Source organism: Capricornis sumatraensis, chromosome 4 (genome assembly GCF_032405125.1).
Source record: "Capricornis sumatraensis isolate serow.1 chromosome 4, serow.2, whole genome shotgun sequence".
NCBI classification, from domain to species: Eukaryota; Metazoa; Chordata; class Mammalia; order Artiodactyla; family Bovidae; genus Capricornis; species Capricornis sumatraensis.
The window spans coordinates 115,298,981-115,311,374 of NC_091072.1; the positions used below are offsets into that span (position 1 = coordinate 115,298,981).

Consider the following 12,394-nt stretch of genomic DNA (forward strand, 5'->3'; position numbering starts at 1 on the left):
GTTAGTTTTAAGGATTAGATATAACATTTGTAAGCTTTTATTTCCTATGTGTTTCCACCCGGGACACAGTGCTTGGCAAGTTGTAGTCACTCAAGAAATACTTATTGAATGAACAAGAGGGTCAAGGACTGTTCAAATGGTAGGTGGTCTTATTCTTTACCGCTGACACCCCTCCCAATCACACTGTTAGGCCAGGGAAGGTTTTTCAAAGATACCAAGGATAGACTGTGTAATCCTGCTGTTACCCACTTTGACCAAAGAGGGCAGCAGTTAGCATTCTCTACTGAACTCTTAAAACTGAGATTGGCCTCCTTAAAAGGCACTTAGATCTTATCTCTAGCCATTTTTTCTATTCCCTGCGCTTTAGCTGTCCCTGATCACTGTCTTGGAGCATGAAGAGGTATAGCCTAGTCCTTCTCACACCTGTTTTGGTCTGAGGGTCTTCCCCCTGGGTTCTGGGGTGAGCTGAGGGTGTGGAGGAAAGATTCTGAGTGAACTGGGACAAGGGTACACGTGCTTTCAGTGCCACCCTCCAAGCTGTGTCCATTTGGGTCCACAATCTTTCTGGCTGAAGTTAGGGAAGCTGAAGAGAGGAAGGAGAAGCCGAGACTGTTTTACAATCTACTCAACGAGTAAGGTATAAAAGCACTGGGGTCTTCTCGGCATCTGTGCTGTATACTCCCCAGAGATGGAGTAGAGAGCAGACAGTGCTGTTTGTTGAAACCACAACAAAGTCTTCTACCCACCTCTGATGCATTTTGGGGGCAGATTCGCTGTCTGCAAAGAGCCATCTGCAGGTCTGGTGTGCAAACAAGGGAGGTCCCTTGGCTTTCTTGCTCCAGGACCTATCCTGCAGTCACCCAGTTCTCCTAGCAAACACATCCCAATTAGTAGGAAAGTAAGATAAATACTGTAGACAACTCCTGAGATGTTGCCAGCTGTTCTGGTCTCACAAAGTGACCTGACCTGAGAGCTCCAAGTTCTGAGAACCATTCGTCGGCACGGTATTTTTCTGGGCATTGCTTCAAAGGGGCCATAGTTGAAGACCAGGCTGCTATTCTGGTAGCCTCTTGTGTGGGATAAAGTTTCCCATGGGCCCCTGGGGAGGGCTGGAGTACTTGGTGGGTGGGGGGTGTTCTGTGCACCCCTCACCCATGTGCCTGCATGACAGTGAGCAGGTCAGCACCTCTGAACTGAGTGGGATAGAACCTTCCAGAGGCTGGTGTGCATTCTGGACTCTGGGACACACTGGAGCTGAGCCTGACAAAACACCCTGGAAAACTCCCGGAAGAGGTTAATGGGCTGGAAAGGAGGGTGTGGGGCAGACAGATTCATTAAATTTTAACTTTGAAGATCACAGATAGGATGTGAACTGGAATGGGCTCACAGGTGAGTCTGATGCTTAGTGGGGCAAGCAAGGCTTGGTCTAGGTCTTGTTTCTAGGTCTTTCTTGAGGCTCTGGCACCTACTCATTTAGGCCCATGTTATCATGAGGTCTGCTGGCAGGACAAAGTAATACGTCTTCATCACTGCCCTCAAAGAGTGAAAACCCATCTGAGAAATGACATTGCCATGTACTGGAACAAGGCTCCCCTCCCCCACAAGCCAGCATCCCTGCCTACCTCTTGGATTTCACTGTCCCCTGCCCCTTGTCTCACATTCTGCTTTCTGTCACTGTAATGGGCTGGGCTCTCCTGCCTCCAGGCCTTTGCCTCTGGCTCCACCTCTACCTGAAGACCTTTTCCTTTTCTTTCTCTTGGCTGACTTGTGGTGATTTCTTAGATGCCAGCTCAGGCAGGATGCCTTCCCCAGACGTATTCATAGCACCACCAGGGCTGGATTCAAGGCTGACTCACTTGGGGAGTGAGGACCATCTTCAAAGGGAGATGGTGCTAGTGTGATCTGGGTTTCTAGGAGGCCAGTGAGTCAACTACCTCGAAGTGTTCACCAAGCATGATTAGGATCACTGAGGCTCTTGCTCTGCAAAGCATGGTCAGAAGGGGACTGTCGGCACCCCAAGCATGGAAAGTATGCCTCGCTTGGCCGGGTGTGTCTGCTGCACGCCCCCATGGCTCTCTGACTAGGACCACCTGGCTTCTCATCTCACAAGATAGAAGTAAGCTTCCGTGACATAGGGGCTTCCTCTCCCTGCAGACTGCAGAACCCCAGGCACAGCACAGGACCCAAGGCATGTAGTCCCTCAAATACATCTGAATGAATAGCATGAGTGAATGAATTAATTCCAATCATTCATAATAAAGGAAGAGGAGGAAGAGGAGAGAGAAGGGGACAAAGGAGGAGGACCTCCATTAGGATGCCAGGCCTTGGGTTTGTCATCTGTGGGTGGAGTTTGGGTGCTGACCCTCTCCAGAGACGTGTTAACCAGTGTCTCCTGTATCAGGACCCTGTGACTCACCTCTTCAGATGTGAATCTTCAATATTTTGGGATCAGAGTCTCATTCTGGCTTCTTGGATCACACTTTTCCTGCACCCCTCTTCTTATCTGGGTGACCCTCAGGGACTCTGGACCCCCTACTCCAACAGCCTAAACATGAAACCATCCCCATCTCCCCTTACTGTACTACCTTTGATTCCCTCCTGCAGTGTCATCCATTCCTTCATTCAATAAACATTCTTAGGGGACCCTTGCCACATTCTAGGCACTGTACTTGGTGCTGGAGGCCCAGATGCAGCCGCCAGTGTTCAATAATGCAGGGCAGTGGGCACCAAGAAACTGATTATTAGGGAATCTGTATGGGAAGAAAAGAAGCTGAACAGAAGACAAGAGGGACTGGTGTGGCCTGGGAAGGACAGAAGGCTTCTAGGAAGAGGTGGCATTTCACCTGGGTGCGTTGTGCAGGAAGAAAGATTGTGTGGACAGATGCCCAGGGAGAAAGTCATCCTCGAAGAGACAAGGGGCATTACAGGACAGGCCAGTGTAGTGAGGCAAATGCAATGGGGGTGATGGACGCTGCGGAGGGCAGATCTTGAGGTAGGATCCCAGCTCTGGAAGCAGTATATACATTGTTGAGCTCCTCAAAATAATCCTGTCAATGCTGGGAAACCAGGGAGCTTTAGGATGGGATTGTTGCTGCTATGTGTTCTTAGGAGAATGAGGGGGTAAAGGATCAACCTTTCCCACTTTCTGTGCTTTGGGATATTGATACTCCTTTCCTGATTGCATTCTCAGAGCAAAAGCCTCTGTGACTCTAATTGTGCTTGGTGAGGACTTCAGGGTAGCTGCCTTACTGGCCTCCTAGAAAACCCAGATCACACAAACAGCATCTCCCTTCAGAGTTGGTCATCAAGCCCCAGGTGAGTCAGCCCTGAATTCAAGGACCAGCCAGTCCTGGGACTTTGCTCTTCCTGGGCCAAATGATCCTTATCTTTCCCCCAAGGTGGCCGTTGCCACTAGAAGAAATTGATAGTAGCTGACTTTACAAGTAGCTGGATTAGAAATGACATGTATTAATACATCTAGGCATGTGCCCAGGTAGTGACTCTTAAATTTTGCCTTTTAGAAGTTTAAAATTGAGGTCACCATTTGAAACACGAAAGCAGGAGTGAGATGCAGATTTTGTTTGTGTTCCCTTTTCAATAACTTCTAAATTCCAGGGAACTTGACCTTTCTGGGACTGTGTTCCTTTCCTCCCTCCTCTGGCCCCTTCATCTCACATACAACAGACGTCAGCAGGGGCCCCTTTGTGCTTCCTGGCCTGCTCATGCAGAAATCCAGTGCTTACAAGGTGAGGAGAGCAAGGACCCTGCCAGCCCCCTCCGCCCCTTGCCAAGAGTCCCAGGACAGGGCATCCCCAGGACAGCCTTGCCGGCGGGGGTTGGGGGGGGGAGGACCTCAGGACACCGGCAGGCACTGAGAAACAAGAGTCTGTGCAGAAAGGCAGAAAGAGGTTTTAATATCCTCTGGGTTTTAATAGCTTTCCCTGAGATGGAAACTTGGGTTGAAATGATTTGCAGCCCTCCAGATTTTTCTGAGTGTGTGTGTGTGTATTCGGGTTTATTTTTAGCTGCAGGGGTTTATTTCTTGCCAAAAAAAAAAAACCTGCTTAAATAAAACCAAGATTAATATTTTTACTTAAAGGAAAGAGTTAGTCAGGACAGGCTTTGAACTGGAGACTCCCTATCTTGTTTGGGAGTGCATCTTAACACTCTGGCCTTGGCTTTGACATCAACAAAAAGGGCCTTTGAAACAGACAGAAGTGCCCTCGGGGGGCCAGGACAGGATGCAGGAAAAGCCTATTTGTGAGACTTCTCTGAGGAGCATTCTTTTCCACATAGCCTGCCCAGCCTGCCCTGCCTGCCGGCACCCCTCGAGTTCTCCAGGGCCTTCTTCCCGGAAAGGTGGGACTCTGCTGACTCCCAGCTGTTTTCCTTAGGCTCTCCCCACCAAGTCTGGGGGTTTCTATTATACTTCCTCTGGATTCAGATGAAGCAAACTGACTCTCTTCACCAGGAAATGAGCTAAGACCCAAATCAGATGCCACCTCTTGGGACCTCCTGACACCCTTCCCTGGGACAGGCTTTGCCCCTCTTTGTGGCATAGTGGCTGTGTTTGCCAGGTTTGAATATCATTCACTTGTTTCCTTTCCTGTCTTTCGTAGTTCACAGTAACTGTTCCAAGTTCCTCCAGGCCTTCATTTATCTCCAGATCCCTGTGAACTTAGTACCATAAACTATCACTGGACAGATGTTTATCTGACCCTGTGAACTGGGGCCTGCCATTAGCCCCTTTTGATAGAATAAGTCTCAGAAAGACTTGGTCATTTGCCAGAACTTGCTCAGAGGAGCTTTTTTTTTTTTTTTTCAAATTGTCCTCCATGTGGGTGGCACTTTTAGCTTCATGTGCTCAGCAAATATATATTGGGGGCCTGCTATCTGCCAGGCTCTCTCCTGGTTGCTTGGGTTACAGTAGTTATAGAACAAAGACCCTGCTTGCTCATGAGGCTTACATTCTAGTGGGGAGAGACAATCAAGGAACACACAAGGTCTCTATAATACGGCAGATGGGGGCTGGTGTGTTGAGCACAGTAAGGCTGGCCGGCAGATATAGGGAATGCCTGGGGGAGGGATGTAGGGGGTCAGGGGAGGCCTCCTGACCAGGTGAAGGAGGGGGTCATGTGGCTACTGAAGGAAAAGTGCTCCAGCAGCGGCTCTGCAGAGGCAAAGGCCTGGAAAGGGTGGCTTGTTTGGCATGAAGGAAAGTAGGAAGGAGGTGGTATGCTGGTGTGGAACCTGTTGCCATTTCCTGAGATGGGGAAGCCGATGGGAGGCCGAGGTGTGGGTGAGGGCTGTTAACAGGAGCTCAGCTTTGGATGGGATGAATTTGAGATGTTGTCTTAGACTTCCAGGATATAAGTCAAAGGTCATGGGAGTTCTGGGTTGGAGGATGCAAAAATGTGGGCGCTGTCAGCTGTACAGCTGGTATGAATAGCACAGGCTGCATGTGAGTGAGAGGATGGTGAACCCTCTGCTGACTGGACTGAGTACCATGGAGGTCATGGGTGAGAGCAGTTTTGGTAGACTGGGGGAGATGCATGAGGTCATCATAAGAACCTTTTGAGCTTGGTAATCATCACACCAATGTGAAAGCTTGGATAGGAAGTGTCCTGCCCAAGGTCACACAGAGGGGCAACTCCCTCATCCAGGTGCCATGTGCTCTGTGCATGTTCATTCCAGTATATCGTGGTCACTTCCATAGGGCTTTCCTGATCTGACCTTTCAGCTTCTGAGTTTTTCCAGACGGGCTTTTGGGGTTTGGGGTGGCCATGACAAACAGACTGGGAACCAGAAGGATTCAGTTAGGGTGGACCCCGTAGACCTCTGCCTCCCACCCTTAATTCCTAAGGCCCTTTCTTCAAACATGGACATCATCAAAGTGTCATCAAAGTGTCCCCAAAGAGGCAGCAGATAATTGAAGAGGTGCTTGAAAAGGCCACAGGAGTTGGAAGCTAAAGACCCTCAATAGATGAGGAAAGGCTGAATTATAGGAATCTTTTGGGTCCCTGGTTGTCTCCCTCTGATTAGTAAATCTGAGAATCTACAAGCACTCTCCACCAGAAACACGGCCATATATCATCTGTTTAGCTCCAGGGTTACAAAGTGCCTCTTTACATGTGCATTGCCTCACCTAATGAATCACTCTGATTAACCTCAGGCTCTTAGTGTTGTGATAAACCTCATGGATCATTAGGTTTTGTGGTTTTAAGTTTTTTTTTTCTTTTTCCCTGAAAGCCTTGCTGGGGAGCACAGGATACTAAACAAATGATACTCTTATATTGCTGATTACTTGTGGATTCCTGTTACTAATCTGAGGACATGTGTGTCAGTGATTGGAAAGGGAAGTGGGTAGTCAGAGGATGCAGGGGTCAGAGGGAATTATAAAGGGGTCCCTCCTCCTAGAGACAGTCTTCTTCTCTGATTCTTAGCAGCACTGACAGTGGCAGGGGGAGGAGGTGCAGAAAAAGTACGAACTCTTGTGCAGTCAGTATAAATCTCACGGAAAAGTTTGGAGCCAGTCTGCTTTCTTGGGGGCCTACCAATTTTTTCCCCCACTGGGACGCAAAACTGGTCTCAGGGTATCTAATTTTCTTTTCCATAGTTGGAAGATGGGGACCATAATAGTCACCTCATAGGGTTGCCATGAGGATAGAGTGAGATAACATGTACACACTGCTTGGCACATCAGAGGGGTTCCATGCGTGGTAGTTGTCACCAATGCATTCTAGTTCCTTCCCTCTTCCCTAGACTTACTGACGTGATGCAAAGAAAGGCAAGGAACTCATGGTTAATTAGTGGAAAGGCAGCCGGAGAAGTCAGAGAGCCTGAGGCTGCCCTAGTTGCAGAGGCTGAAATGCAGGCTGTCCATGATGCATAGGAAGCGAGAATTGCTCAGTGGCTGAGCCAGATGGGCTACAGAATCTCTTGCTTATTGCCTTTATTGTGAGTACTCTGACCTCAGAAAGGACCTTTCCTTTGTCACCCTGTTGAGAATGACAACTGGCAAATAAACATGAGGTGACCATTAGACAATCTGGATTGCAGACATCCCCCCTTCCTGATTTCTAGAGTGCTTCCATGGGAGTGGGCATCATTTTAAAACTCCCAGACCCCTCTCTTCCTTTAAGTCCAGACCCAAGAGATGGGTGATCCCAGGGTCCAGGCTTTTGTACCTATCTAGATCCTGCCTGCTGCTGTCAGGACAGCCCTTCTCTGGGGTTGACATTAATAGTGATTTCTACTTTTGCAGAAGTTCATTCTGTCTTCTGGCCAGATGTGCCTTAGTTATTCTCACTGTTGTCCTAAAGACTGTACATTAAGCCAGCAAAAGGGCCTTTGAGAGACAGGTATGGGGGCAGAGTCTGTGTGTGTCACAGATTGTGTGTGTGTGTCACAGATTGTGTGTGTGTGTATATGTGTGTGTGTGTGTGTGTGTCAGAGATAGTATCTCACCCAGTAGACCACGAGATGGCTGAATAACTCCTACATCACGGAGAGGCTCTGTACTGCTCTTGACAGGATACTAAAAGATAGGCAGAATCTAAGGTCTTCCCTTGGTATATATTAATTCAGGTAAGGGATCCTTTGCTCTCAAACTTAGTCAAATTCCAAACAGTTTGGAGCACAAAGGTCTGGATTTGATTGAAGATGGTTGGATAGGAGGTGGAAGGAGAGGACAGGAGGTAGAGCCAGCTCATAGCCCCTTTCTGAATCTCTGAATATGCTGAAGAACAGCAGATGTGCACTTTCGGGACACACCAGCAAGCTGTGTTGGAAGCAGAACCCTGTTGGCATCAAAATTGGTTTTCGTTTAAAATTTATGCTGCTTGTGGTCTATATTACCATGGATGGGTGGGGGCAGGCAGCATACAGTTATTTCTGGAAGGGATGTGCCTTGTTTTACTTGTTTTTGTAAGCGCTTATTATTCCTTCCCCAATAAATAAAAAAAATTATTTAAAGGAAATAAAGATAATTCTATAGAGATACATGTTTGTACCTGGATCCTAAGATGTATGGTATATTCATGAGGGCCCCACATACATTTGGCCTTCCCCGATGGCTCAGTGGGTAAAAGAATCCACCTACAATGCAGGAGACACAAGAGACACGAGTTTGATTCCTGGGTCAGGAAGATCCCCTGGAGCAGGAAATGGTGGCAACCCACTCTAGTATTCTTGCCTGAAAATCCCATGGACAGAGGAGCGGTGGCTATAGTCCATACGGTTGCAAAGAGACTAAACACTCACAAGCACATACATTTAAATATCTATATGCCAATGGTATAAGTGCCTATAGCCTGGTCAATTTCTTATCTGCTTTTAAATTATTTCTTTTGAACTCCATATACTCAGAAACCCAGGAGTGTAAAAGGCCCCCAAGACTGAGATTTCAGGCTACACCTCACTCCCACTTCTCTGACTGGTGCTAGCCATGAAATTTTAACGTTGTCTTCCTGCTAGAAGGTACTTGCTGGAGGTGGGAAATGGGACTTCTATTTTTGCTGTCACCTCCACAGTACCCAGCCCATTTTCCCAGACACCTATCCAGTTCACGCCCATGTAGGTTCAGTTGCTGGAGGACACTGGGGAGACAACGCAGGGGCTGCTGCCAGCAGGGAGGAGAATAAAGAAGGCCTGTGTCCAGCCAAGCCCATCTGTGCAGCCACATCAAGGTGGTGGGAACGGTCAGACCTGCTGCCAACTTCAAGTTTGGAAACTGTTTTCTGTTGTTGCTGAACCGTGACCTCCCTGCACCTCCCCTGGCCACTCTGGTCCCTGGGCCAGCAAATGCCTTGGGGGCATCCTGATTGCCAAACAGGAAAGTACAAAACAGCACACAATTTGAATTGCAGAGGAAAAACCGAAGCAAATAAAGACATATTAATTCACCAACCGAATAGGCGGATTTGGGGTTGGCCAGTGATTTTACCTTGGACAGACTTTGCAGATCTATTTGTGAGAGCAGAATGTTATTTCAGTTCAGTTTAATGCAATCTTGTTTTTGTATGGAAAACACTTGGTGTGGCCTCTGTGCTGGGTCATCCCTGACTCAGTCTTGCTGGGCCAGGACCGTGGGATCTTGTTTGGTCCTGGCAGGTCCCTCTTGGGTTGCACATGGGTGATGAGATGAGACAGGCACCTGGGATAGAGTGGGTGCCCCAGGCTTAGAAACACCTCCTAAGTTTGTTCTGACCGGTTAATGTCTGTCCCACCACCTCTCAATGAAATTTTGCAAGACTAGAGTATTTTGATGAGCTTGTCTTTCTCCTCGTCCTAAGGAGAAGCCCCACAGAGGGTGAGACCCACTGTAAGCTAAGGAGGCCTTAGTGCATGTTAGAAGCCTAAAGATGCTCAGGATGGTCACATAACACAAGTCATGGTAGTGGCAGAAATACTAATAATAGTGATGGCAAACAACATAGGGTTTGGGATGAGCCACACACTGTCCTTGGTGTTTGTACTACTTAACCTTCATAGCAACTTTATGAGATATTGTCACAGATTAGGAAACAAAGGCACAGAGAGGCTTAGTAACTTTCCTAAGGTCACACAGCATCAGGGCTGGGATTCAGACCCAGGCAGTCAGGTTCCAGAGACCAGGATCTTAAATACTATGTCATGCTGCTCTTCACTAGTAATAAGTACATCACTTAGAAGCCACGTGAGGGGCACTGGGCCAAGACAGTCAGAGAGATTTAGGAAGAAGGAGCTCTGGGGATACAAGAATTTGCCGAAGGCTGTACATAATGGAGCTCCAACTCAAATGTGGCTTCCCGATTACAGAAACTTACTTTCCCCTGAACTATTCTCAGATGAAAGATTCTAAGCTCGGACAATTTCAGGGTAAGGAAGGAACTGGCTCCCTGTGCATGCAGAAGCTTCCAGGAGTAGCGAGCTTTATAGAACAGGTCTGCTTATGACATGTTATGTCTAAACGAAGGCAAGCCATTTTTGAGCCAGGAAAGCGTAGATGTTAGTATTTAAAGGAATCCCTTCTGCTTTTTTCCTTCCCAAGCCAAGGACTCACTCCTTCGTTTACCTTCTGTATTAATGAAGCAGCAGAAGATGGAGCCAAATCAATTCAGGAAGAATCAATAGGAAAGTCCTGGCAAAGATGCCTTCTGCCCAACAGTTAAGCTGTTACAACCTGCCTGTGGGAGTTAATGTAGAGGAAATAGTCCCTGGGGCCTCTGGGAGGATGGCTTCCTGCCAAGGATGCTGTTTCAAAATTGGACACAAAGGTGGAGGCAGAATCTTTAGGGAGCTTGGCCTGGGATCTCGCCAAGCTCTCTTTTTTCACAGCAGACTTGGAAACAATCACTTGTCTCTTTCACACCGAGCTGCCTTGCCTAAATTGCTAAACTTGCCAATAGGTTCCATGTTTTGCCATCCCTGGCAGCTGAAGTTTGGATGGGCCCTTGATTCATCTGGGGCCTGACTTTATGTCTGACTAGGAGAGTAGATTCTAAGCTCATCTGGGGAGAAACAGGATAGGACTCAGCTGGAGTAGGGGAATAGACGATGAACTGAGAAACGCAGTGGGACATCCAAAATGGGGAAGGATAACAGATTTACCAGAATAGGCAGGTGTGTGTGTGCGTGTCTGTGTGCGCACACACGTGTGTCTGTGTGCGTGTCTGTGTGTGTGTAAAGAGTAACCTATTTGACAAACATTTATTGAGCATCTACTCTTTTTTGGGCTAAATGCAACCTGAGGTAAAAAAGAGTCATAGAACTGAAAGAGTTCAATCTGTAATTCAAACGTGGCTACTATAAATGCAAAATCCATTCCATTCTGGTTAAGGTCTTTCCCTAGTAGCTCAGATGGTAAAGAGTCTGCCTGCAATGCAGGAGACACAGTTTCAATCCCTGGGTCAGGAAGATCCCTTGGAGAAGGAAATGGCAACCCACTCCAGTATTCTTGCCTGGAAAATCCCATGGACGGAGGGGCCTGACAGGCTACAGTCCATGGGGCTGCACAGAGTCAAACATGACTGAGCAGCTAACTCAATGAGAGAATCCAGCTCCCTTTGATGGAGACATTCTCTGCCCCTATGGTGGCATCACCTCGATCTCCCTGACTTTGTTGCTCATTCTCATTATTAGACACTTTTTTCTTTGGCTGAGTCAATGAATGCAACTTCTTTGCAGTTTCCAAGTTCCATCTTAAGCTCTATTTGAAGACAACTGTTGGGTGCTTCTTCACATACTATAGAAAAAGAAGCCTCTTATAATCTCCAAGACAATCCCTTTCTTCTGTGTTCTTACTGCATATAGTAAACGCCTCTCTTAAAGTCTTTGTCATACTGGATCTAATTATTTTTATATTCATAATCAACTAATATTTGCTGAGCAACTCCCTTCAACCAGATGTTATATTCATGAGATGTTTTATTTAATCCTCATTCCAATTCTCAATCCTCATTCCCTGACATAGGTGGTACATTCTCTTTACAGATAAGAAAATTGAGGTTCAGAAAGAGGCAGTGGTTACATTTCTCTCAGTTTCTGTATCTGTGGAATGTGGATGTTAATACTGACCTTGTAAGGCAGTTGTGAAGAGTAAATAAGTACCATGCACATAGTAGGTGTGTGATAAATGGGAGCTATTTTTTTCCTAGTAACAATCCTTCCATGGTCAGCCTATTTCATTTTGCCAATTATGACGATAATGATGATGACAGTAATAACATTTACCTAATATACACTCTGTCCGAGATATAGTGCCAAGAGTTTCACATGCATTACTTGCCTAATCAATTCAGGTAACTGGTAACATTATTATCCTGTTTTATAGAAATTGGAAGCCAGAAACAAAGTTACTTGTCCACAATCATAATAACCATAAAGAACAGGGCTGGGATTGGGAAAGTTCAGTTGGCTCCTAAGCCCCCGCTCCCAACTGCTTCTTCCTCTACCACACCCTCACTGAGCTGCTCCCTATTACATCCCATGCCATCTAACTGCTGGGTACCAAGGGCCCTATCACAGAACCAACTGGGGCATGGAGGGAAACGGGGGTGCGTCACAACCCCGTGGGAGTACCAGGATGTGGCAAAACGTAGGCATGCAACTCAAGTCCCAAGTGAGGAAGAGCTCAGAAAGGGGTCTGAGAGACCACGGGATTATCAGAGGTGCATGAAGAGAGGGCAGGAAGCACTGACAGGAGAAGATTTTGGATTATGGTGAAACCAGAGAGTCACTCCTTCAGGGGTGACTGCAGCCTAGAAATTTCTGGACAGCAACTATGAACATTTAGGGAAATTAGCTCCAAAGATGTCTGCTTCCCTTTTCTCTTCCACTTCTCCCTGCCCCCTACTCCCCCAATCCCAGGGTTTCTTATCTGAATTCTTGCTCTTATAAACACAATCATCTATTC

The 12,394-nt window shown here is 47.1% G+C and overlaps 2 protein-coding genes across 3 annotated transcripts in view; one reads left to right on the forward strand and one right to left on the reverse strand.

Moving 5' to 3' along the window:
• SYN3 (synapsin III) overlaps positions 1–12,394 on the reverse strand; it is a 447,307-nt gene that overhangs the window by 301,922 nt on the left and 132,991 nt on the right. The window lies entirely within an intron of this gene.
• TIMP3 (TIMP metallopeptidase inhibitor 3) overlaps positions 1–12,394 on the forward strand; it is a 58,748-nt gene that overhangs the window by 33,197 nt on the left and 13,157 nt on the right. The window lies entirely within an intron of this gene.